Genomic DNA, 24,965 nt, shown 5'->3' on the forward strand with positions numbered 1-24,965 from the left:
CTAGCTAAGATAGCTTATCAAATGTCACGACCATAGATTTTGGTTTAAAATCTTTTTTTCGGAAGATAATCTCAAGTTATTATATACCTACCACATCCGTCTCAATCTTTTTGTAACTAGAAATAAAAAAGTATGTCTAAAATACTAGAAGAAATAATCATGAAAATCATAAGAAGATCCCATTAAAAACATAAACGGTCTAATTTTGCTATATCACGTTGCTTTGTTCTACGTTGTGATTGTGATAAAAACGCTTTACAACTCAGTCAGATATTACTATTGTTTGAATAGTTTTAAACGTTCGCTTTTGTTGCAGGAGATTTTTATATTTTACAGTTAACACGTCATATAAATATTTTTAGTCTAGTAGTAAATGCAATTTAGCTTCATTTTCAAAAAGTAATTTTATCTGTAAAATTTAATTGGGATGCATACGTTGGGGTTCAGTTCTTGAGTTATAAATAGTGTAACTAACACGACTTTCTTTTATATATATAAGATAAAGATTACATTTTTTTCAGACAGTTTTAATATTTAGGTTTTCTAAATTTTAATATTATTATCAATTAAATAAAAATACAACTGAATTTTTAGATGTAACTTTCAGAGCATTTAATTTATTCAGATGTACGAACTATTTATAAAATATGAATGCATGACTTCATTTTATATGCTAGTTTATTTTGCACCGTCCGTTTTTTACGTAAGCCTTAAAATATTTAAACAGAAAACGACATATTTTTCTTCACACAAACGGTAAGTAAATAAAAATGCTACTGTAAATTGTAAAGTGGAATAGAGAACTCTATTACATATCTGTATTGTTGTAGACAGGTGCATGTTAGTTATATCTGGCTATTGAACCAGGATATATAAAACCAATTTAGAATTCCCCCAAGTGAAACGTTCGTGGGATATAGTCAATAGTCTAGCCTGTTTACTAAAATATCAGCGTAGATAAAGCAATATTCGTTTACGTTGCATTATCACTACTTCATTAAGCATCAACTATCATCTAATTTGTATTTTCCATGATTATGTTATTAAGTCCATTAGAATTCAAACGTACATAAAAAAATATTAAGCATACATTTTAATTAATTACTCAGCAATAAACCAATTTATTTTGCATACTCTAAGATCCACTTTTGATATAATTTCGTAATGAGTTTTAATAATAAAAAAGCACAAACTGTAAAAAGCCTCTCGACTCGACCGACTTGCGGACAACATAATAGGCAAATTGCTGAAACAGTTACCAAGTCAACTGCAGAAGCTTTTGAATAAACAGGCTCCTTTAAAAAACGTATAATGTAAAATAAATATTGAAGTAATTATAATATAAATAAGATAAAAATAATAATAGAATAAATCAATCATAATTCCCATTTACATGACACTTGTTCTTATCTTGCGGTTATTTTGGCTAAAGCAACTAATCAATTCTAGTTGCAAATATCATGAACTGTTCGACTAGTTCTGTATAAACTCTCTTTTTCCCGATTCCCTTAGCTAATCTAGATTTAATCTAAGTTGATGTAATATTAAATATAAGAAACATGTTATAAACTAAAATATAACTAAACTTAACCTGCTAGACAACATTTTATTACGGGTTCCAGAATCCAATTAATTTACAAGTTTCTCGTAGACGGAAGGTTGTCCCATTCCAGTTCTCATTAACAGAAAATAGATTAATTAGCCAGGGGGCATGCTGTAGTACAAGACGTAGCCTACTCCTTGCATACTACTGCTGCCAAGTTATTCATTATGATTTTACACTCGTGGCGTCTGTTATCATTGTTTATAACTTATATATTATTGTTTTAACTTATAGAAAAGGATTTAACAAGTTATTGAAGCAAACAAAATTTAATCCTTTCTTACAATACAAACTCACGGTAATTATTTCAAGCTAGCTTAAGTTTTGTTACATTAAAGCACATATTAGCTGCTGACAAACTATAGCTAAACCTAAATCATAACAATTAATATTAATGGCATTGACAAGGCTTATAACCCTCGAGTGCATGAGAGACGCGGCATGTTTACCTCATAACCTCAAGGGCTATAGTTAAGACATATGCAAAGCACATTTTAATGCAATTTATATTGCACTAGCTGTCACCCGCGAGTCCGTCCGCGCGGCATTATTAATGAGTAGTCTATGTGTCCTCCCGGAATGTGTTCTAGATCTGTGCCAGATTTCAGCAAGATCCGTTCAGCCGTTCCGGATATACCTTCAAACAAATATCCATCCATCCATCTAAACTTTCGCATTTATAATATTAGTATGATTATAACACGAATTTTATTAAAGTCGAAGAAAAGAATACGTTGACGGAACGCAGAGATAAGGAAAAGATTAAATTTTAAGGTTTAACATTTCTAATAATATTGCAGGAAAATACTGTGAAACATTTTAATTAAAGCGGAAGCTTTTTGGCGCTTACCTGGAAAAGGTATATACTATTTTATGAAAAACGAATAATTCCACGGACAAAAAAGCGAACATCAGTTTCCGGAAACCGCATTTAACATAAAAAGCGGTAACGTTATTACGACGCTGGCATGTGGAGTAATATCAAAATGTATCATCAAATATCGTTGGTTGCGTCGTGTCCGCTACCAATTATATATATAGATAATTTATTTTCTTTTAAATAAACGTAGGTCAGGAAGGAAGGACGAATTCTTTTAACTTTTCAAATAAATAATGGAATATTAAAGCTGGAAGCAAAAATACAGACCAAAAATTGATTGAGCGCTTCAAAGCCGCTACGTCAAAAATTCAACATCTTCCCAGACAAGACAAGACTACGGCAAAATTTCTCTACGCTTTGAAGATACCTCAATTTTATTACACTCTTAAATTTGTTGTATATTTTACTTATGAAACGCCCAAGTTATTTTAATTAAGTAGTATTATCTAAAGATAAATATTTGACGAGATTTTCGGGATAAAATTCATCATAATCCTCTCCCTGGCCTTATCCCACTCACGTGACGTCAGCGCACAAGTTTTCTATTATTGCTTTCTAACGATCAGCATATATACTCGATTCAGTGATACTGTCACTCTTTATCACTTTAGAGAATTTTTTGGTATATTGAACATTTTGAAAAATGCTTACATAAAATAGCATGTAAGCCATTTTGTAGGTGATATTACCAGTTAATCATTTTTAGTAGAGTTGATTAAAGACAAAAGGCAAGTAAATAAACAGGTGCAAACATAAAATTATATTTCTTTCACTCTCAAATCACACAATTTCAAAATTTTGCGGTTATTTGAAACTTTAAGCGCAGTTTAATTACTGTGAAACACAAAACAATTGTAGAGCAGTTGTTGTAGTTTACTACAGCTAAAGTAAAACTATTTGTAGGCAAATTTAAAAGAGGAATTTCTGTCAAACGTATATACCTAGTCAGGTCATAAATTCTGTCACATTTTTAATATAAAATAATGGAAACAAGTTTATTCATGATGTGACCATTATATGCAAAAATGATCTTAACAAAACATAGATTCTTATGACACTAAAGTTTATTCATAATGACCTCCGTGATTTTGAATGCAGGCCTTCAATCTGCGCGGCGAACGTCTATCGCAGCCCGAACGAGGTCCATGTCAATATCGGCGGTTGCCTTAATCAAGGATGTCTTGAGTGAATCCAAATTGGGATGAGGCTTTGAGCACGCCTTTTCCTCCAAGTGTTGCCATATCTTGTAATTTAACGGATCCAAATCTGGACTGGAGGAGGGCCAGTCTTCGTGCCGAATGAAGTCGATTTCACGCGCCGCCAGCCGGTCTTGTGTGCTCTTCGCTCTATGAGCTGGCGCCGAATCTTGTTGGAATAACCCAGTGCCTGTTATTGAACATGGTATGAGAAACAGGTTCCACAAGGTTCGTCAGGACTGTATTTTGATACACAACTGCATTCGTTTTTACACCTTTCTCACGAAAACGTACCTCTGTTAAGCCCCAATAAGAAACTCCCAACCACACCATGAGCGAGGATGGAAAATGACCTCATTTGACACGCGGAATGCGGTTGCTCGCTTATTCACTACTGTGTGCGTACACCTTATCATTTTGTTTGTTGTAGCTCTCTTCTACGGTAAAAAATTTTTCATCCGAAAAAATAATTTCCCGATATTTTTTCCCGCGTACCGCTTCAACAGAGCGCGGCATCTCTTCAGTCTCAGGTCCATTAGACGAGCATTCAAACGATGTCCTGTTTTTCTTCGATATGCACGAAGCCCCAAGTCTTCATTTAACACCCTTTTCACCGTGGTTCTGCTTAACCGCACCTGAAGTTCAACAGTTTCTGCTTACGTTTGGGATTTCTTTGAATTCGCGCCTTCACAGCTTTTATCACTGCTGGAGTCCTAACAGACCGAGGGCGACCACTTCTTGACCTGTCATCTACATTAGAGTCTTCATTGTATCATTTGATGGTACGATAAACGAATCTTTTGGATATATTCAAATTTTTCAGTGTGTTAAAAATTTGAATTGGCGCGTAACCGCAATGATGCAACGCAATAACTGATGAACTCCACTCCATATTTAAAACTGAGTAAAATTCTAAAAAGGATACAGTTTTATTTCCATGAACAATTCGAAATTCGAATTCAATAAACTTTTTTGTGGCCAGCATTCTAAAAGAAAAGTTTTTACTGTGTGACAATACTTATGACCTGACTTTGTACGTTTGACAGAAATTTTAATCTTGACAACGGCCGTTTGCATACTACAGTCAAGGATGAGCCAGACGAGAGAGAAGCTGCTATCGCGGTTGGTTCTGTTACAAAATATGTAAAACCTACATGGGCATCAAAAATGGTATCAAAACATCACATTACATCTACAGTACGAAAAGTAATTTGAGACACATGAGCTATTATAATTTAGTTAGACTGATGCATACCGTAATAGACATCCCTCTCGGTCTATACGTCAAAATTATGTTAGGACAGCGGAAATGCTTGATAATATAATATAATAAAACTTAAAACTACCTATACATTGTTAACAAAACAATAATTAAGACTTGTGATACGTACCAACCCGCACTGGGCCTACATGGTTGACTATGGCCTAGTCACCCCTAACTTAGGGTAGGCTCCTACCAGCTCGGTGGAGACGTATAGTGAGATTATGATGATGATGATCGATACAGGTGTATTTTGCCTCTTCTTGGTTAATATAAGAAGTTTCTAGTTTTAAATAATAAAAAAACTGCGTAACTTTTAACGTTGTTATTAATAAAAATAACTAATAAGGTAAAGACGATTGCCCACACATACTCCATATATCTACTGTCAACTAATTGAAATGTCCGTTTCAGATTCATCTTCGGTAATGGATTTCATTACATTCGATGCAGCTTTTTGCAAATTAATTATTATAATCCCTTGTTAGTGATAAAAATTAATATCACGTCACTTATAATTAACATTGATTTCTAGAACTTCTTTTTAATACGTGCTATTTTCTGTTTTTTTTGCCGCCCTCTCGTTCTGCCCTGGCGTGCTTTGGCCAAAGACTTTATCTGTCTTTATTTAGTTAAGATCCAATGTACTGGTACAATATTCCTTACAGCTACTTAATGAATAATACATTATATTTATTGTAATAAAATACTGTAAAATACTAAATAAGCTATTTTTTGGTTAAACATGACGACGTTATGTGGCAGTTTATAATATGATAGTGGAGTAAAAAGCGACTTCGACAGACTGGCGCCCGTCCGCCGACGCCGTTGAGACATGTCGCACGGGCGCGACGCACTTTCCATCAACAAAATACCTTTAATCGAAACAACGAGCGCCTTTTCTTAGTACGTTTGTCGCCATCTAGAGCGATACGTCAGTACATATTATTTTGATGCATTTAACTACATTCAATTTTTTCTAATTTTAGTTAATACGATTCTTATGTTTACAAACGTTTATAGACTTAAACTGGAGACTACGTGTTAATTATATTTTATTTCATTTATTTTACATCTATATTGCAGCATCAATGTTGAAGGAAAACTAGTAATTTAGCCAAAAGCCTTTGTTTCACTTTAAGTTGTTGTGATAACTTGCTCGTTTGCCCTCTTCTCTTATAAAAAAGTCAAGCTTGAAAACTACCTAACTACTTAAAACTACTATTACTTTTAGAAGATAATTAAAAACACGCGTACGCCGTACGAAGAACAATTCTCAAGCACTGCCGCCTTTTACTGCATTAATTATATTTTAATAAAGCTTTGCGAAACTTAGTGTTGTTTATTAGGTTGGGAAATGTTTTAATATTTTACACTAATTTTATCAATAAATTAAAGACACAAACTGTTGCGCTCGTCGAATTTAATTATTTACGTCAGTTTGTCAGAAACAAGAACAAAAAACCAACACACAAAACTATTGTAGTTTTATTACAGTCTAAACGTCAAATAGGTCCTTGCACTCTCTGTATTTCTAACGCCTTAGAATTACGATAATTGTTGGAAACGAAATGGCTAGTAATTTCTGTCATTTACTAATAACTTATAGGTAGTGGACCCACTCGGTATGCTGACGGGTTAATATACTGGTTCCTGGAAGGAATATTGACACAGTTTGTCCCCGATGTGATTTTAAACAAATAATTAGATTGTTATGAAAGTTTGGTAGTGTGTTCTGAGAGGGTTAGAGAGTATTTCTCTTACAAAAACTGTTTAGATAGATATGTGAATTTACTTTTATCTATAAATAATAATCAATGAATAACTGCTACTGGCTACATTTTTACCTTTAGATGATTACGTGCAAAAGTGTACGTTGTAATGGATTCGATGCGTGAATAGTTGATTGCGTGCTAACTGAAGTGTCCCGACGGCGTTTAATACAAAAGCGTTATACGCGCCGATTATTATGTTGAACATAGACAAAGGCTATAAAATGATAAACAAAAATAATTTGTAACATAATTTAAAACTTTGGATGATTTGATATTTTTGTGTTTTATCTGATCTTACTTAATAGGTCTAAAAACACAATTTGACAAGATAATTTAATGTTGAAAATCTATCTGTCTAAACTATGAGGCTAATCAAATTTGAACATATATAAATATACCTGAGCGTGTGGCATCTTAAACAAATATCAAAATCGACTTTTAAAAAAAAATAAACGATGATTTATTTCCAGTCAATTATTTCTATAAAGGAATATTTTGTGTAAACATTTTATGAAACACATTTTAAATGATGATAGACTAGATATGACATGTAAAAGACGGGACTGGCGGCTGTCCGAGTTAAATTGCCCCAGTCTGCCCTAGTCTACGTTGGAAAAATTATGGCTGTCATACAGTGTCTCATAAATGTTGAAAATCTACAAGAGCAAGGAAATGCGAAGCTTTCAAGTAACAACATAAGTACCTATATGTATACAATCGAGAACTTTTTTGCGTATTTATTTCGGTGAAATTTATGACATTTTTGGTGTATACTTTACGCCCGATAGGTGGCGCTGCACAAATTTTAATAAAAATTTTGACGGTCACGATACGATGGCGATATTCACAAATTTTCGTGCTAGGCCCACTGTAATATATTCAATTGTAAGTGAATACGTGATACAGCTGATTCAATTCTTAGAAAACATATTTCAAAATGAAATATTTTTTCACTTACTAAATCATTATATACAACCTTATTTAATCGAAAAAGGAATCGAGAAAGGTCTAACAATATAAATCAACATTTTTATTTTAGACTTATTAATTTAACCTTTAGTATGTTATAATTAATATACCAGAACAGATTTATAGCAAAATAGTAATTGTGCCCTGCAGACTTGGTAGTTAACATAATATTTCCCATGATTTCAATTCATCGTAATTCGAAATACCAAATGTCCACCTTAACTAGTAAATATATAATGATAATCCTTACATTGTAATTATAACATTGAAATTTACCAAAAAATTGATAAACAGAACTTTATTGCTTATGAGTTTTTCCACCTCGCAAAATAGTATGTTGAGTAAAATAATAATCGATACAGTAACGATTCGGGAGCTTGTAATCAAACATGGCAACTGAACTAGGAAAGTATGAGTCCAAAAGCGGACGTTTAGTGCTCTCGACTGTCCAAACTGTACGAAGTCGAGTGACATGTTTTGCAAATTGATTGCTATTACAATGGTGTTACCGTTCAATTCGATTTGCAAAAAATCTATTTTGAAGATTTGCAAGAGGAAATTCGAAATACAATTCAGTTCACAAACGAGAAACAATAGCGATCACAAATCTACATGTATATACACAAACCAAACTAACGAATTTTTAATTGAAATGCCGCGGAATAAAATGGAAACTTGTGGAAATGGCAGCATTTACAGCCGTGAAAATGAATTTCCGGAAAATGTTTTTTTGTTTTATTTTGTGCTACCTTTCCGTTCCTTGTTATAAGCATACCAAACTATTCATTTATTTGAAGCTTTAATGTTAGGAATATTATTAGATGAGAGCATTCCTTTCCTGTGATATGAAAACTATAACAACTGAGAGAAATTAATTACAAAAATATATACATATTGCACAATAACGAAAAGATTTAACATATCGTTTCTAGCGTCCAAAATATGGTTTTTCTTTAAGTATAATTTGAAGCAGTTAATAAAATAAAAAATTGGTCGTTCGTAATAAAATCAACATGATTCAAAACTTGCGGCTTACATAAATAATAAGATTTAGCACTTTATTTAATGTATAAATTCCTACACAAAACATTAAAAGAGCTTATTAAATAATAGTAGAGATTCACACAGTAACTTTTTTAATAACAATATGCGTACTTCTTACTAACGAAGTTATCTTATATTGAGAAGATCTTAGATTAAAATTGTTAGGTATTACTTATAACGTATTACTTACTTATTACGCAAATAGCACTGAAAGAACATATTTTTGTTTTTAAACATAATTTTTACTAGGTTTATTTTTCATTTCAATTTCTAAATAAAGGTGATAAGTGTGAATTCAGTTCTACTTTTCTTTCGAATATTACATTCATTTCAATCTAGAATGTCGAGAAACATTTTCTTCTTACAGTGTCAAAAAAAACCTGCCTCGTTATTTTAGCTATACTGTTATTTTTTATATTGAATAAACTAGTGCCTGACCACAAACCCACTTGATGGTAAGTGGCTATGTTTGTTATTACATCATGGCTTCATTTAAATAGTTCTCAAAGCTTGAAGAGTTCTGAAATATCTGACATAGTTATAGTAGTAGTTTGTAAGAGGCTTAGAAGCAAAGTAGACACAAATTTCTTACCCTCATTTCCTAGTATCGCTACATCGAAATTCAACGTAGATCCATGACACAGTTAATTAACAATATCTTAAACAATTCAAAAATTAAATTATGAATCACAAACGAAAGGAAAAATAAGCTGAGACAAACGAAATCAAAAGTAAACATAGTCGCTATTTATTAAATTTAACTCAATGGTATTAATTAGCGGCACAAAATGCTCTGTTATTTAAACAATCATGAATACTTAATTGAAACCTTCATTAAAAAAGCTAAAAACAAACACTCCTTACACTGTTGTTTTCAATTATTTATATTTCAAAGTTAATTACAAAAAATGTTTCAAGATATTTTTAAAATAAAGAAACCGCTTTCTGCTGTAGTATTCGAATGGATTTGACAGATTAACAGGAAGAAAAAACGAAAAAAATTCTTGCCCTATTTACAATTTAATATGTGAATAACAGTGAATCTAGAATATATGTAATTGAAATAAGGTCACGGTTTGCCATTGATTCTTGTGCTTGACATATTCATAATAATAGACCTGAAAGCTATACCAAAATAATGTTTAATTTTGCATGAAAACGCTCTTGTTAAAATTAAAATGCAGGTATTTAATATCTGTTTTATAATAAATTTGATACAAAAGTTGTATGATACTATCAAGGGAACTGATGCATGGCATTTAAAAAGTATTTTATTATTATAATTCTTATTTAATAATAAATCAGACAATCTACATTTCGTACGTTTCTCATAATAATCGTAAACTAAAGGGCTCTGTTATTACTTGGTATTTTCATACTTATATTCCACTAGCTGTCACCCGCGACACCGTCCGCGCGGAATTTAAAAAAAAGGTTAATAAGTAGCCTATGTGTTCTGCCAGACTACATTCTACAACTGTGCCAAATTTCATGAAAATCCGTTAAGCCGTTGAGGATATACCTTCAAAAAACATTCATCCATCCATCTAAAAATTCACATAATATGAGTAAAATTGAAAAGATTAACGTATCAGTGCAATATAATTAATTAAGAAACAGTTAATCGCATTGTATATCAATAAGAATGTATTCAAAATTCTTTTATCAAATACTAGCTTTTACCCGGGACTTCGTCCGCGCGGAATAAAAAATAGAAAACAGGGTAAAAATTATCCTATGTCCGTTTCCTGGTTCTAAGCTACCTGCCCACCAATTTTCAGTCAAATCTATTCAGCCGTTCTTGAGTTATAAATAGTGTAACTAACACAACTTTCTTTTACATATATAGATATAGATGTGTAAAATAACGTTTATTTATAAGTTATCATTAAAAAAGTAACTTATGCGCTTTTAACGTTTCCTACACAGACTATAATCTGAGTAACAATGGCTTATGAAACTATTGTGTGTGTGTAGGTTTTATTATTCAAAACAATGGTCGAAACGTTAGGATTGTATTCTTTTAGTTGCTAATTTTAACTAGCATTATGAAAAAATATTAATTATGTATATTTTAACATTTTATGTTTCCCCACATAAGTTCCTGAGTTACACGATATTGGTGAAATAGTCGGTTTCTAGAAAAATATTTGTAAAACTATATATTGAGGTAAAAAATACTCTATAACGAAAAAAGGGTGACTGATGGAAATAATTGTAAGAAATTACTACGTTGGTGGTTTATGAAGGGTTATTTGTAATTATTTCGTTTACAATAAGATGCCTACGAATAGTTTTAAATTATAGCAGTTGTAACTCAACCATTTGCCGCTTCACCTACGAGGGGAGGTCCAAAAGTTCGCGGAATGGAGGGGATGGAGTGGGGATAGGGTAGCTCGCTTAGTGTCATACTAATTGGGCACTCATAATTAGTATATATATAACATTTCAACCCTATAGTGCCATTCGTTTACGAGTACTCGCCTGCTGAACAAGTCAATCCGGAAGCAAACTGCAAATATGGAGAAAATTGAACATCGCGCTGTGATAAAATTCCTTACCAAGCAAGGAAAAAACGTTCAAACCATTTTAAATGAAATGGAAGCCGTTTATGGAGATCAGTGCCCTGGTAAAACAATGGTTTATAAGTGGCATGGTCTTTTTAAACATGGTCGAGATTCAATTGAAGACGACTCTCGCTCTGGGCGGCCAGCTGACGCCACCACATCAGACATCGTCGAAAAAGTCGAAAAACTTGTACTCGAAGACACACGTTTGAAGAAGAAACAATTATCTGCATTTGTTGGAGTATCAGATACAACTATTTTGCGTATCCTGCACGACCACCTGGGCATGACAAAAGTCAGTGCAAGATGGGTGCCGAGAATGCTCACGCCGCTTCAAAAACAGCAGCGCGTCGACGCGTCTAAGCACTTTTTGGAGTTGTGTGGAGACGAGCCCGTGCAGATTTTGGAGCGGATTGTTACTGGAAATGAAACATGGGTTCATCACTTTGAACCTGAGTCCAAACAGGAGTCCATGCAATGGCACAAAAAGGGTACACCACCTCCCAAAAAATTCAAGGTGTCAGAATCGGCGGGAAAGTTGATGGCCACTGTTTTTTGGGATTGTAAGGGAATATTACTCATTGATTATAAAGAAAAAGGTACCACTATAACCGGAGAATACTACGCACTCATATTAGAAAAGTTAAAGGAGTCAATTAAAGAAAAACGTCGAGGAAAATTGGCCAAGGGTGTGTTGCTTTTGCAAGACAACGCGCCGGTTCACAAGAGCCGAGTTGCCATGGCTGCTCTGCACACACATGGGTTCGAACCACTTGTTCACCCACCCTACAGTCCAGACCTGGCTCCTAGCGATTTTTATTTATTTCCAAATTTAAAAAAAGAGCTAAGGGGAAGGAAATTTTCCGACGATAATGAAGTGAAGGAGGCAATTTCGGCCCATTTTGAGGCCAAAGACAAAAAATATTTTTTCGATGGTTTAGAAAAATTAATTCATAGATCGAATAAATGTATTAGACTTAAGGGTGATTATATTGAAAAGGAAAAATAAATTTATTGTTATATTTCATTGACAACCCTTTCATTCCGCGAACTTTTGGACCTCCCCTCGTAGTTTAGAAAACAAAGTAAGTAGAAGGTTCTTCAGACTAAGCGCTTTGTGAACACCAACTTCACAACCCATTGAAATTGTGGTCGCCTTTCTTTAAATTATGCGCTGCGACTGTGTACTACATAAAGAAATATTATGAAAGTGTTTTAAATAAAAAAAAGAAAAACACTAAACAATAATCTATTGTAAGATATTTGATGCAAAAGTATTTTAAAAGAATTAAACTAACAGCGAAATAATGAATTTAACTCTGCTTCATAATAATCCTCGCTGTAGTATAAACTCAAACCGAACGTAAACAAACAAAAATGTCAGACGTTCCGCAATGACGAATGGAAAGAGACTGCCTCGAGCAGCAGCGCACGCTTCTTTATAAAACCTTTTTTTTGTGTGGCTACCCTCAACAGTCCTAACACGGCCTCTCCTGACTGGAGGACGTCCTCGTCCTCCTGTACTTCTTTGCAACTTTGCGAACCATAGGCACGACGTTTGCATAGTTCGTTTACAACAACATAGTGAACCATAGGCACGACGTTTGCATAGTTCGTTTACAACAACATAGTGAACCATAGGCACGACGTTTGCATAGTTCGTTTACAACAACATAGTGAACCATAGGCACGACGTTTGCATAGTTCGTTTACAACAACATAGTGAACCATAGGCACGACGTTTGCATAGTTCGTTTACAACAACATAGTGAACCATAGGCACGACGTTTGCATAGTTCATCTACACAAATGACTTCAGCACATGACATAGGCACGACGTTCGCATATCATGTGTCATCTACATGTGCATAACATAGGCACGACGTTCGCTTATTACACACATGTCAGATACATAACTACTCGTATAACATAGGCACGACGTTCGCTTATTATACGCAAGTAGTATCACACAATTGTTCGTATAACATAGGCACGACGTTTGCGTGTCATACGAACATAAGATGTCTCACCGTTAAAAAAAAAGCAGAGCATGTCTCGGGGGTCCACTCCCCTCACCGTGGCACCATGTAGGGCAAGCGTCCCGCAGTTCGTCCTCTACATGATATTAATGGCAACCCGCAGTTTGTCAGTCCTGAAAATACCCTAGAAGCATCTCCTGATACAGAACGTCTCACATTCCGTTCACAATCTCACTTCTGCAGTTGGGTATCCCGCAGTCTACGCAACGCAGAGCATCTCGACAATACATGGACAAAGCAAACTGAACTAATAAAGGGCATCAATGACTATTACGACATAATGACATACGTCTGACTCAGGTAGGACTTAACACGCTCAGCGCAACCGACTAGCCTTACAAGTTTACTTTAAAATGAAAAAATCATGTCTGCATGTAACGTGTTAAATCTTGCCACGACTCGGCTTTACCTGACCCTCACTAATAAACTGATCGAGGTATTCAATTTCAGTCTTTAGTAAAGAACACATCTTTAAATTAATTGAAAAGTCTGATGTTGACTTATTTGGCATCAAAACTTGAAATTTAAAAATATTGGTTCGATCTTACCGCATTACAAATTGAATAGATCGCGTCGACAATCCTGTCTGCTGTGAAATACACAGACAGCGCGTGAGCCTCACTACTCACATATTCCCATGCAGAATAAACGGCTTGGTCCACGCTACCCTTGTTTCGCGAACACTGGTACGACTTTGATATCGACTCAACTTACTACGACTACAACAATTATCACGGTAACGATCTGACATTTTTCTCTTTGCATTTATTTTTTACGAAAATGCAAACACAAACACAGAGTGAGCAAAGTGGATGGAATCACGCGGATCCTATCCCACTTCTGATGTAAGATATTTGATGCAAAAGTATTTTAAAAGAATTAAACTAACAGCGAAATAATGAATTTAACTCTGCTTCATAATAATCCTCGCTGTAGTATAAACTCAAACCGAACGTAAACAAACAAAAATGTCAGACGTTCCGCAATGACGAATGGAAAGAGACTGCCTCGAGCAGCAGCGCACGCTTCTTTATAAAACCTTTTTTTTGTGTGGCTACCCTCAACAGTCCTAACACTATATTTAAAGGTTATTACAAGCCGTTTATATTTTTACATTATTACCCTATGTCATGCTTACAAATTTTATTTACAAATTTATTTTATACCAAAAGGACATTTTTTTTTATAAGAGAAGGGGGCAAACGAGCAGCGGGAACACCAAGGACATTCTTTATATGTTAAATACATGGATATATTTACATAATTCTACTTGATTTGTTATTATGGTAATCACATAAATTACAAACCTCTTTAAAGAGACTGCGGCTTTTAACTTGGCAACAAGGGCCTGGCCATCCAATGATCAAAGTGAGACTATCCGATGATCAACGGGAACTAATAGATTTTTTAATTCAAAGAGAAAGTTGACAAGCCGTTTAGAATTATCTTTATAGGATTCTAGGTACCTTAGTATTTCGAAGTAGTTTATACGTCTATTTTACATTTTTCGATTCTCTCGAGGGGATGGGGCAGGAGCCACTGCCCCCCACGGCGACGCCCATGCTTGGCAAGAAACAAATCAGGTCAGATCATACTTCATTTATCCCTATTGAAAAGCCATCATCTTTTATCCTGAAGTTGAATAACGTAATTACGTTTGTACAAAAATGGACATGTTGAAAAATAATCCACTTTTAATGGTAATTAGTGGACAAAATTTACGCAAGCAAATACATACATTTATACATTAGGATCTTTCACTGTAAATTAATAGATTTTAAAAATCGAATATAAATGAATTGCAATTAAATTCAGATGAAAGGTCACATTCGGCAGAGTGGGATTCGGAATTTTCTATTTTTGATCCCAACGTCGCGTCGTTAAAAATAATCAATAGTTTGATTGCTGTTCATTATATCCAATCTAAAGATAATAGTAGCGCTAAATCATCATCGATGCAAAATCATAGCCGCTACCGTTTTACATAATGGGAAACCAGGATTTTGTACACAGAGCATACATCATTACACCAGCCACAAACGTTAATTTTGCATGATGATTTTAACTTTTTAACCTTACATAAGCTTTAGGCAAACCATAGCGTATACGAGACAAAAGTGCATTTCGACGCTGGAAAGCGTAAACGCTGTAACCCCGAAAGTATGAACTTTACAGGAGAGCCAAAAAATGATAACTCGTGAGCTGATACGCCTACAAGCATGCAGTATTTAGCAATGTTGTGTAGTTTGTGCTAACCTATAATAAAATCATTATCGTTTGATAATGGATCAAATTATTAACGTGTGAAAAACATATTCGCGATTTCAAGGGTTACAGCGTTTATGCTTTCCAGCGTCGATTTGCTAAGTGTACTATGTCTACAGGTTTAAAACCACCATGAAAAACCTAACGCGTCTAGCCTACATTGTACGCACCGTTGCACAAATAACCAGCACCATTTACCACAACCGTATAACATTGCTGTAACAAAATTTGATCCAGCCCAACAATATTGTTGTTAAATAAGAGCTAATAGCAACGAAATATTACTAATATTATAAATGCTAATGTTAAAATGGATGGATGGGAGTTTGTTAAAAGTTACCTCCGCAACGGATCAGCGGCTCTTAATGAAATTTAGCGCAGATGTAGAACGTAGTCTGGAGTAAAACATAGGCTATTTATTAAGTTTTGCTTTTATTCCGCGCGGACGGAGTCGCGGGCGACAGCTAGTTTAATACAAATTATACCATAATCCTGTTACTAAAGTTTCACATTTGTGAATTCGACACAGATCAATCGTGTCCCAAAAAGCAGAAGTAATTTTCTCGCACAGCTCATTTATCTTGAGTTATTATTAATACTTTCTCCCAAATTCTACAGGCAAAAATCTTGTATAAAACATACTGTTATCTTTCATTTTTTCTAAGAAGATGAGAGAGATGACAAAACATTACGACAGCAGAAACCCAAAATTACAACCATTGTAAAATATCAAAAAAGACAAAGGACAAAAGACAGATAAGATAATGGTATACCAAGGTATACAAAGCATTGTTGCATTTGCACACTGCACTGGGAATTTGGGGATTTATTTCCATATTAATACGACGACTGAATGATGAAGAGAAAATGGTTACATTGAATATTTATAAAGCCACAAAGAAACGATACGTCCTTGTAGCATAGTTTTTATTTTTTTATATATCTACATGTATAAAGTTTATATTTAATAAAAAAAAACGTCCTCAATTTTTACATCAAGTCTTATACGTAAATTACAAGAAAGATAATTTAAACTCGATAATAATGAAATGGACTAAGCACAATTTATGCGATATTTAATATACCTACTTAGCTGAAAGAACATGGAAAGCTAAGCAGGCGGAACTCGGACTATTTTTATCTAGTGACGTCATTAAATGCTAATTGAACGAAAGCCGCGCCCGTTATTAAATGCTCCATACATTGAATTAATGAATTTTACAGACATATAAAAATTTCAGTCATATAATATGAAATTGTCACAATCAAGGATAATTTTAAACGACAAGAACGACGATTTGAAAGCTTTAATTAAAATCGAAAATAGAATTCAAACAGCAGCAACACGATAAAAGATTAACTTGTGGATATTGTTTGCTCAGCTTCTGCGGCTTTCCAGTAACAAAACACTTGTACGGATTTCAAAGAGAAGGAATAAGAGGGAAGAAAATTTGTTCGTACAAAACACTGGAAACACATGATATGAAAGAACGTAAGACTGTCAAATGGAATTTAGGATATCATTGTTGGTTCTAAGTATGAAAGAAAAGAACATACGATTCCGTTTCCTGGTTCTAAGCTAACTCCCCATCAATTTTCAGCTAAATCGATTCAGCTGTTCTTGAGTTACAAATAGTGTAACTAACACGACTTTCTTTTATATATATAAGATGAATAACACCTCCCTCACTCTTTAAAATCGCATGTCACCTCTTTTCTGTCTGGCAAAAAATTACGTACGAGAATTATGACGTCATTGATTTTAGAAATAAAGTTATGAAATGCCTTTACGTCACACAATAATGACGCTAAAGTAATACACGAGGCCAATTTAAGTTTACGTAATAGTTCATGGTGAAAAGAGCTGAAATTCAGAGCTCTGCCAAGTTTAATATGCATACCTCTCAACTAAAACTTTTATGGTACTTCAAAACTAAGCAAAAGACCTAACTACAAAAGACTACGCATCGTTACAGATATTTTTTTTAAATAATTACTCCCAGTGAAACAAACTTGTTGAAGGAAAAATTACATAATTTACTTAGAAATAAATATAAATTCTACCTATACATGTAGCAATAAGAAAACGGTATGAACTAATCTACTTAATTTATTCGGTGCAGGTTTAAGCAAAGGCTAGTAAATAAATTCAAAAACAAGATAATTTTAAAGTATTAAATATTCAACAAAATGTTTAATTAACATTCAAAAACATTTTATAACATGCTTCAGACTTACTAGGCATAAATATGCTCGGAACAAAAATTTAATCACAAATTGTCCAGTGGTCTAGGAACACGAAGACTCTTACTAAAATTACTCACTACTTTATTATTCTATGATATTTCGCTAATGAATTAACCAAACCAAGTAAAGTCCTTTATAGTGTTCGTTGCATGATCTACCTAACAGACATGTGTCGGAGTAAAGTAAAGGGTGTATTCCTACCACCCTTAAGTATATTAACTTTGTTCGCCACATAATAGAATCTTATGGACAGTCTTATCAGCGAATCGAATTGCACCTTCGTTCAACCAATACGTTAGTAAAAATAAAATAAGTTGGTCAAACACAACCTGTAACCAAAGAAGCAGAACTAGTCTATCTTTTGACTTGAAATTAATGGGTGTTACAGAAATTATCAAATAGTAGAAAGTCAAGTACGAATCATGGCACAATATTTTTCTTTTTTCACACAATTCGTACTTCGTATCGTCATCTTGAGTACAAAAGAGTTGTTAACTTTAACAACACGCAATAAAAAATAATTGAACACAGTAATACAACATGAAATTTTTAAAATAATTAATTTCAATTTTACACAAGGTACGGTAAGTTTCAAAATAGCTGAGAGCGCTTGTCGATGGGAAAGAGAATTTATAAATGGAAATCACCAAATCGTAATTGCAAATTCCATCAGCATCAGCATCTGGATTCCAGTAATTTTGGAAGTAAATAATAAATAACTTAAAAATAAAATATGACATGCAAAAATATTATCACAGCTTACTGTGAGCTTTTTGATGATGTTTGTGTTTACCAAACATTTTAATCAAATTATTTGAAAGCTTGAGTAACTGAATTCATTACACACATTTGGTTTTGGATTAAAAACGCAATAAAAACAATAAAAAATTCAATGATCGGTCGGTCTTTACAAAATTAATTAACAAATAAAAGTAGAACAGAAGGTTTTAAAAGCCATTTGGTACAAAAAAAAATAATTTCCCAGAACTTCAGTATCAATTACAACGTGTGTCGCATTTCCATCTCATAAAAAATTTAAAATATGACGAGGTCGTAGCAGTAAATTGTTTTGTAACGTATAATTTTATAAGTTTCACGTATTACTTTAACGGTCAATCGAACAGCATTAACTATAGCTACGTTACCGAACTTTTTTATTAATATATAAAACTGATTGCTGGGGGGTAATTGTTTAAATATATATGATTATTGGTGGAAATTCAACCCTCAATTCAACTACTACTTACTCAAAACATGTGTAACGTGTACTGTAATATTACAGTTAACGGCTACATACATACTTCAGCAAGTTAGGTTCGCCGCCGCCTTTGTTGTCGGTTACTCGCTAATGTGCTTTACAAATGACCGCTTCGATGCACCCGACTTCAAGTTGAGTTCAGAACTACCTGTCTGCCATGATTTACCCAACAATTTTATATTGAAAATTGTTTGTCGTCAAATGATAAATAAAGCATAGTTTTTATAGACGTAAGGAAAATTGTTCAGGTTGTCAATCCGCTTTGTATGATGAAGAGTTTTAATTACTTAATTTTATTGCAATTTTAGATGTAGGTCGCGAACCAGGACATCAACATCAATGTCATTTTCTGAGGTGAATATTGTACTGATATTGATTATAGAAGGATATGAACTAATCTAGTTAGCTTCCACGAATATAATATAATATGTATAATAATGATAATGCTAGAAAATGCATTTCATATCCTAAATTCCCTAGAAGTTATAACAGTTTCCAACAATTTAACAATCAACTAGCAGCTGTGATACGGTGATGTGGGGATACGTGAAATTGAAATAAATATAAATTATTTATAGACTAAGTATGACAATTATTACTTTTAAGGTTATGGGAGAACAGCATTTAAGTCTGAGTAAAACTTATCGTCCAACTTTCTGGATTGATTATTACTATTCGAAGCTATTTTTTATCGCCTATACTAATGAAATAGCAGTAGTGTATTTTTTCATCTCTCAATAACATGTTAATAAAAAATGTAATCAAAGCAAGCAAATAGTGGCTATGGCAATGTTTTCATAGCGAATTGAACAAGCAGTAATGAAAATATGTGTGTTTTAATCAAAAGCGACTAAAAGGGTAGGGTAGCATTCCGAGGCATGTTTACTTCCACGCTAACATGATGGGATGGATAGACTAACAATAATTGATTTCAAACAAATACTGAATGAATTTGACCGAATCACCGATCTGATAATGTCAATTATGGCGGGTCTTGTGTAGATCTCTATTGGCATCAAATTACGACAGTATTGACGATGTCATCTGTCATTACCAAGCAAGCCGTAATACCTACATAATAATATGTTTCTATGTGAATAACACTGCTTGAACACGTGTTAATATTGTTCGTTATTGTATAAATATATTAAGAAAAAAAAATGAATAATTCTTCGATTATAACATTTTTTAAGATTACATTTTACTCTCATAGGTTATCAGCGTTACTTCTAATATTTGTGTTCTTTACTTGCACCAAAATCACGTTTTATTAACTATCTGTCCAAGACTAATTATATTAAATTTAATCTATTTAATGTTGTATCCCTTCTTACAATATTAATTTTACTTAATTAATACATTATTGATGGTGAAGTAAGAATTTATTTCGTTGAAATATTTGACTTATATTTTTATTAAAGTTATTACTTAACCTAGTATAATTAAATTTTGCGTGCGTACTCATCTTTCTCTCAGTTTCAAATACTCGTAATAACATTATAAAACTCAGATGGTTTCTTTTTATTTATCATCGAAATATGAAAACTGATATGTATGTACATTAAACTACTTACTAACATTATAAAAAGTATTACCCTTCTTAACACGCTAATTAATTTAAAAAGTGCTGGCAATGTTTTAATAACAAGAATAAAATCCTACAGGTAGTGTTAAAGACAGACTCATAGCGTGTCTAATAACAAGGTTTTAATGAGTCCAAATTGCTTTACTAAAGAGCCCAACGTGAAGTCATTACTTGAATAGATAAAGGTCATTAACAAATTATCATACCACTGTTATTAACCGTTCAAGGACCTCTTAGAAATGCGAACAAATATTAACTTGTATTTGAATTAAAAAAATATAGTGATAACGAGAATACTTATATTTAGTATTCTTTACGGACTAAGTATATCTTCTATATATATAAAAGAAAGTCGTGTTAGTTACACTATTTATAACTCAAGAACAGCTGAATCGATTTGACTGAAAATTGGTGGGCAGGTAGCTTAGAACCAGGAAACGGACATAGGATAATTTTTACCCCGTTTTCTACTTTTTTTTTTATTCCACGCGGACGGAGTCGCGGGTAAAAGCTAGTTGTTGATATATTTCTTGCGAAGAACTTATTATAGATTCTTTGAAGTAATAATAAGGATATTTCATTTATTATGGCTCTTTTATGTATAAGTACTTTTAGTAACACTCATTTAAGAAATAGACAGAACAATTATTACTCCGTGCAATTTCTTTTCAGTGTAAAGAATTTATGGTTTTCTGGGTGAATCTTTACAATCTTCATTAAGATTCTAAAACAGACTGTTACTCGTCAGAATTAATAGAATGCAACTGCCAGTATGCCACAAAATTTAAACGTGAACTTCGGAAGTCAACATTAGGGAGAAATTATGAATGGCATTTGATTTAAATTAATTGTTAAATTAATTAAAGACCAAGACTGCGAAGCTTTTCTTTGAAGCAAAATTTATTTTCGCTCAACTAAAAAAAACTTAAATTTACTTTTTTACCGGTGCTTCGGCAATGGAAACTGGCTGTTAATAAATAGCATTTGTAATTGTCTGTCTATCTTGATTAGTGCCTTTGAACTGAAACTGTAACACTTCGGTAACTAAAGTATACTCGTCTACCCGACATGTCTACTCAAGCACCAGTCCTATTTCAAAATTTACAAGTATTCGAACAGCGGAAATAATATTGATTCTCAGAAATGAATCCAAATGGAAGTATTCTTCGAACCGTGTCATTCATGCATTCCATATTTTATTCAAAGAGTTTATAAGACTTGTAGCCTGTTTCCAGACACATCACGGTTCATACATTGGTCACGCTTAACGGTGCACAAGGGCTCCATCTAAATACTATGCAACTAAATTCTATACTTCAAAGGTGAATACCAACTGGGAATTCCTTTTTTTATTTACAACACGAAATACAATTAACTCTGCGTAAAATTATGTATTACTCCATTTGTATTATTAGATAGACGTCATTAAAACCCTTGAGAAACATCATAAAGGATGAAAGTAATCCATTTACTTCTTGTATTGAAGTTGTCTTGAAACTGAATTAAATGACAGACCTCGTTGCCAATTTTTGACATGTATTCGCTTAAAAAAATATAGCGTCGATTTAAAAAAAATACTTTTAAAATAAATTTAAAAAAAAATATTAATATTAAAGCACATGTACCTCTTTCATGGGACTAGCAAACGTCGGATCGCGTGTTTAGAGAAACGTGCCTACAACTAGGTAATAAAATTACCAATTAAAGATTTTTCAAGCTGCTTTAAATATGATAACAACAGGCGATATTTACACTTGTTCAAACAATTCAATAAAAATATATTATGTTACATTGTACGCAAAATTCCACGCTTACATCTAGCTATTGCCTACGACTTTGTATGGGTAGATAAAAGTAAAACCGAGTATTTCGTTTCATTGAGTAGGTACCTAATTATAACATACGTTGAGTAGTTACAGGGTATCAAGAACCTGTACAGACTTAAGCATTTAAAATATTTGAAAGACAGAATGTTTGGAACTCAGCTTTAATAAAAAGGTTATACTTACAGTCACCGCTGCTGATAAAAACGATGAAGAATATTACGCTTATCGCAACGAAGAAGGTCGTGAAGCGCTTTCGAGGATTCGACGTTAAACTCCCAAAAGCGCGCGAAATAATTGGCCCATGAGTCATGGTGAAACTGTAACAAAATTAAATACATATTATTCACTACGTTATAGATAATTTTAGTATTCTTTGCACGAGTTTCTTTTTTTGTTTTCTTAATGTAAATTAATTTGCAAGTAAATCATTTTCTTTTTCTTAAAAATATAGGAAGTCTCAACTGAATTACAATAAGCCTAAACCGAATTAGAGAAGTTTCGGCGTCGATCGGTCAAATTCTTATCACGCTATTAACAACAAGGTAATTTTCATCACTTCTTAAACATATAAGCCCTTTAGCTGCTTACAATTATTCCGACTTCACCTAAATTATATAAAACGCCAATATTATTTGGTTTTTGACCAATATTTCTAAAAGCACTCGCCGTTTATTACGGAGATTCTAATTCATGTTAATTAAACCGCATTATTTAATTCAACAAAATACAAAATTAATAAACTCAGACAATGGATTAAGAAGTAAAATGTTGAAAAACAAATTTAGAGGGTACCAATTTTGGTGTATAAAATCTGTTGCTACATATCACCTAATCCCATCACAACAAACTACAGAAAGCACTTTATCTACCTTTGAAGCAATATTACATAGGTATATGTAAAAGAAGAATTTTGATATAAATTAAACAGTGCTGAGATTCACAAAAATCCAGTCAGCAAAAAGATGGAAACAGACGAAACCTACCAACAATATTTTCTGTACATTAAAGAGCTTGGCGACATAGAAGATGAATCGAATAGGTGGTTGATAGAAAACAGAATATAGAAATGAATAAAGCTATCTTGTATGTAGTTAATAAAATAAAAGATTGTTTGCTGTATGCCAACTGCATGCTGAAATTAAAAAGAAGACTATAGACGGAACACAACCTCAGACTCGTACGTACGTAGAATATGAAGAAAAGATGCTTTAATTGTGGTGATCCAAGCCACGACTCACCCAACTGTTCTTAAGTTCTTAAACAAATCGATTGAATCTCAGTAGAGCATAAGAATATTTTGGAAATTCGAGATAACAATAATCACCTTACAAACGGATAAAGATTAAAACGAGTAGATGTAAAGTTTTTGACAGATACTGAAAGCGACGTTTTTTAGGCTAGAGTAACTTGTTTTAAGAAGGTGCGTTACGAAAATCTAGATTTGAACCCAGATTCTAAGCTTAAACTTCCCGAAATAGTAAAGATTTACATGAAAGGTTCATTCATAGCATAGATCGAAATTGAGAAAACCATTTTATTATAACTAGCTATAAAATACAACTATGACTATGACTAATTATCTTTATTCCTAAAAAAATAGTATCTCCGTAGTTACAAAATCAAGTAAAAAAAATATTCATTTCAATAAAAAAAAGTATAATTCTGAAAGGTCTTTAGAAATTACAACTAATTAATTTAAATTATAACTAAATTGAGTGTTCGAGAAGAATTCTATTGAATTCATCAGATTAAAAGCAAACGATTTCTCCTTGATCATATTCTTTGAACCATAATTTAATTCCATAAATTTTAAATTATACTAGTTGTAGCCCGCGACTCAGTCCACGCGGATAAAAAAAAACTTAATCAGTAGCCTATGTGTCCTTCAAGACTGTGCTCTACATCTACGCAAAATTTCATCGAGACCTGTTGAGCCGTTTCGGAGATACCTTCAAACAAACATCCATCCATCTATCCATCTAAACTAAACATTCGCATTTATAAGATTAGTAAGATATATTTGAGTAGCATAGAGATTGAGAGCTAATGATAATGATTTGAGTAGCATAACACGGATCATGTAATACAATTTGGGCTTTACCATAAAACATTTCGACAGTGTTTCAAATACATTTTAGCTTAAACATACGTCAATCCTATTATACCGTGACTCTAACGCCCGGTGCGGGTTTTTGATTGGTTATTGATACATTATAATGCGTAGGCTTGCGAATTGCGATGTTTTCCAATAAAATAATGAAGTACCTATACCGAAAGCATAATGGTGACACATATTTATGGTGAAACATAACACGTCGACGTCAAAAATATGAAACAGCGGCGGTCAATGGGTTAACCCTTGTAACACGTGTTTAACTAAACAGTGTCTAACAGTATTTTATGAAGTAATACAGTTTCTATATAAAAACTGTTGAACAATTGCTTAATGT

General features: G+C 33.1%; 1 protein-coding gene across 1 annotated transcript in view; it reads right to left on the reverse strand.

Annotated features, from left to right (window-relative positions):
• The window catches only part of LOC106716983 (alpha-1,3-mannosyl-glycoprotein 4-beta-N-acetylglucosaminyltransferase A), a 36,930-nt gene extending 14,183 nt beyond the window's left edge, over window positions 1-22,747 (reverse strand). Inside the window, exon 1 of the mRNA XM_045686135.1 lies at window positions 22,699-22,747. The gene's annotated coding sequence lies outside the window, so the exon portion shown is untranslated. The remainder of the gene's footprint in view (window positions 1-22,698) is intronic.
• Window positions 22,748-24,965: the final 2,218 nt, after the last annotated feature.

The sequence above is a fragment of the Papilio machaon genome, chromosome Z (genome assembly GCF_912999745.1).
Source record: "Papilio machaon chromosome Z, ilPapMach1.1, whole genome shotgun sequence".
NCBI lineage: Eukaryota > Metazoa > Arthropoda > Insecta > Lepidoptera > Papilionidae > Papilio > Papilio machaon.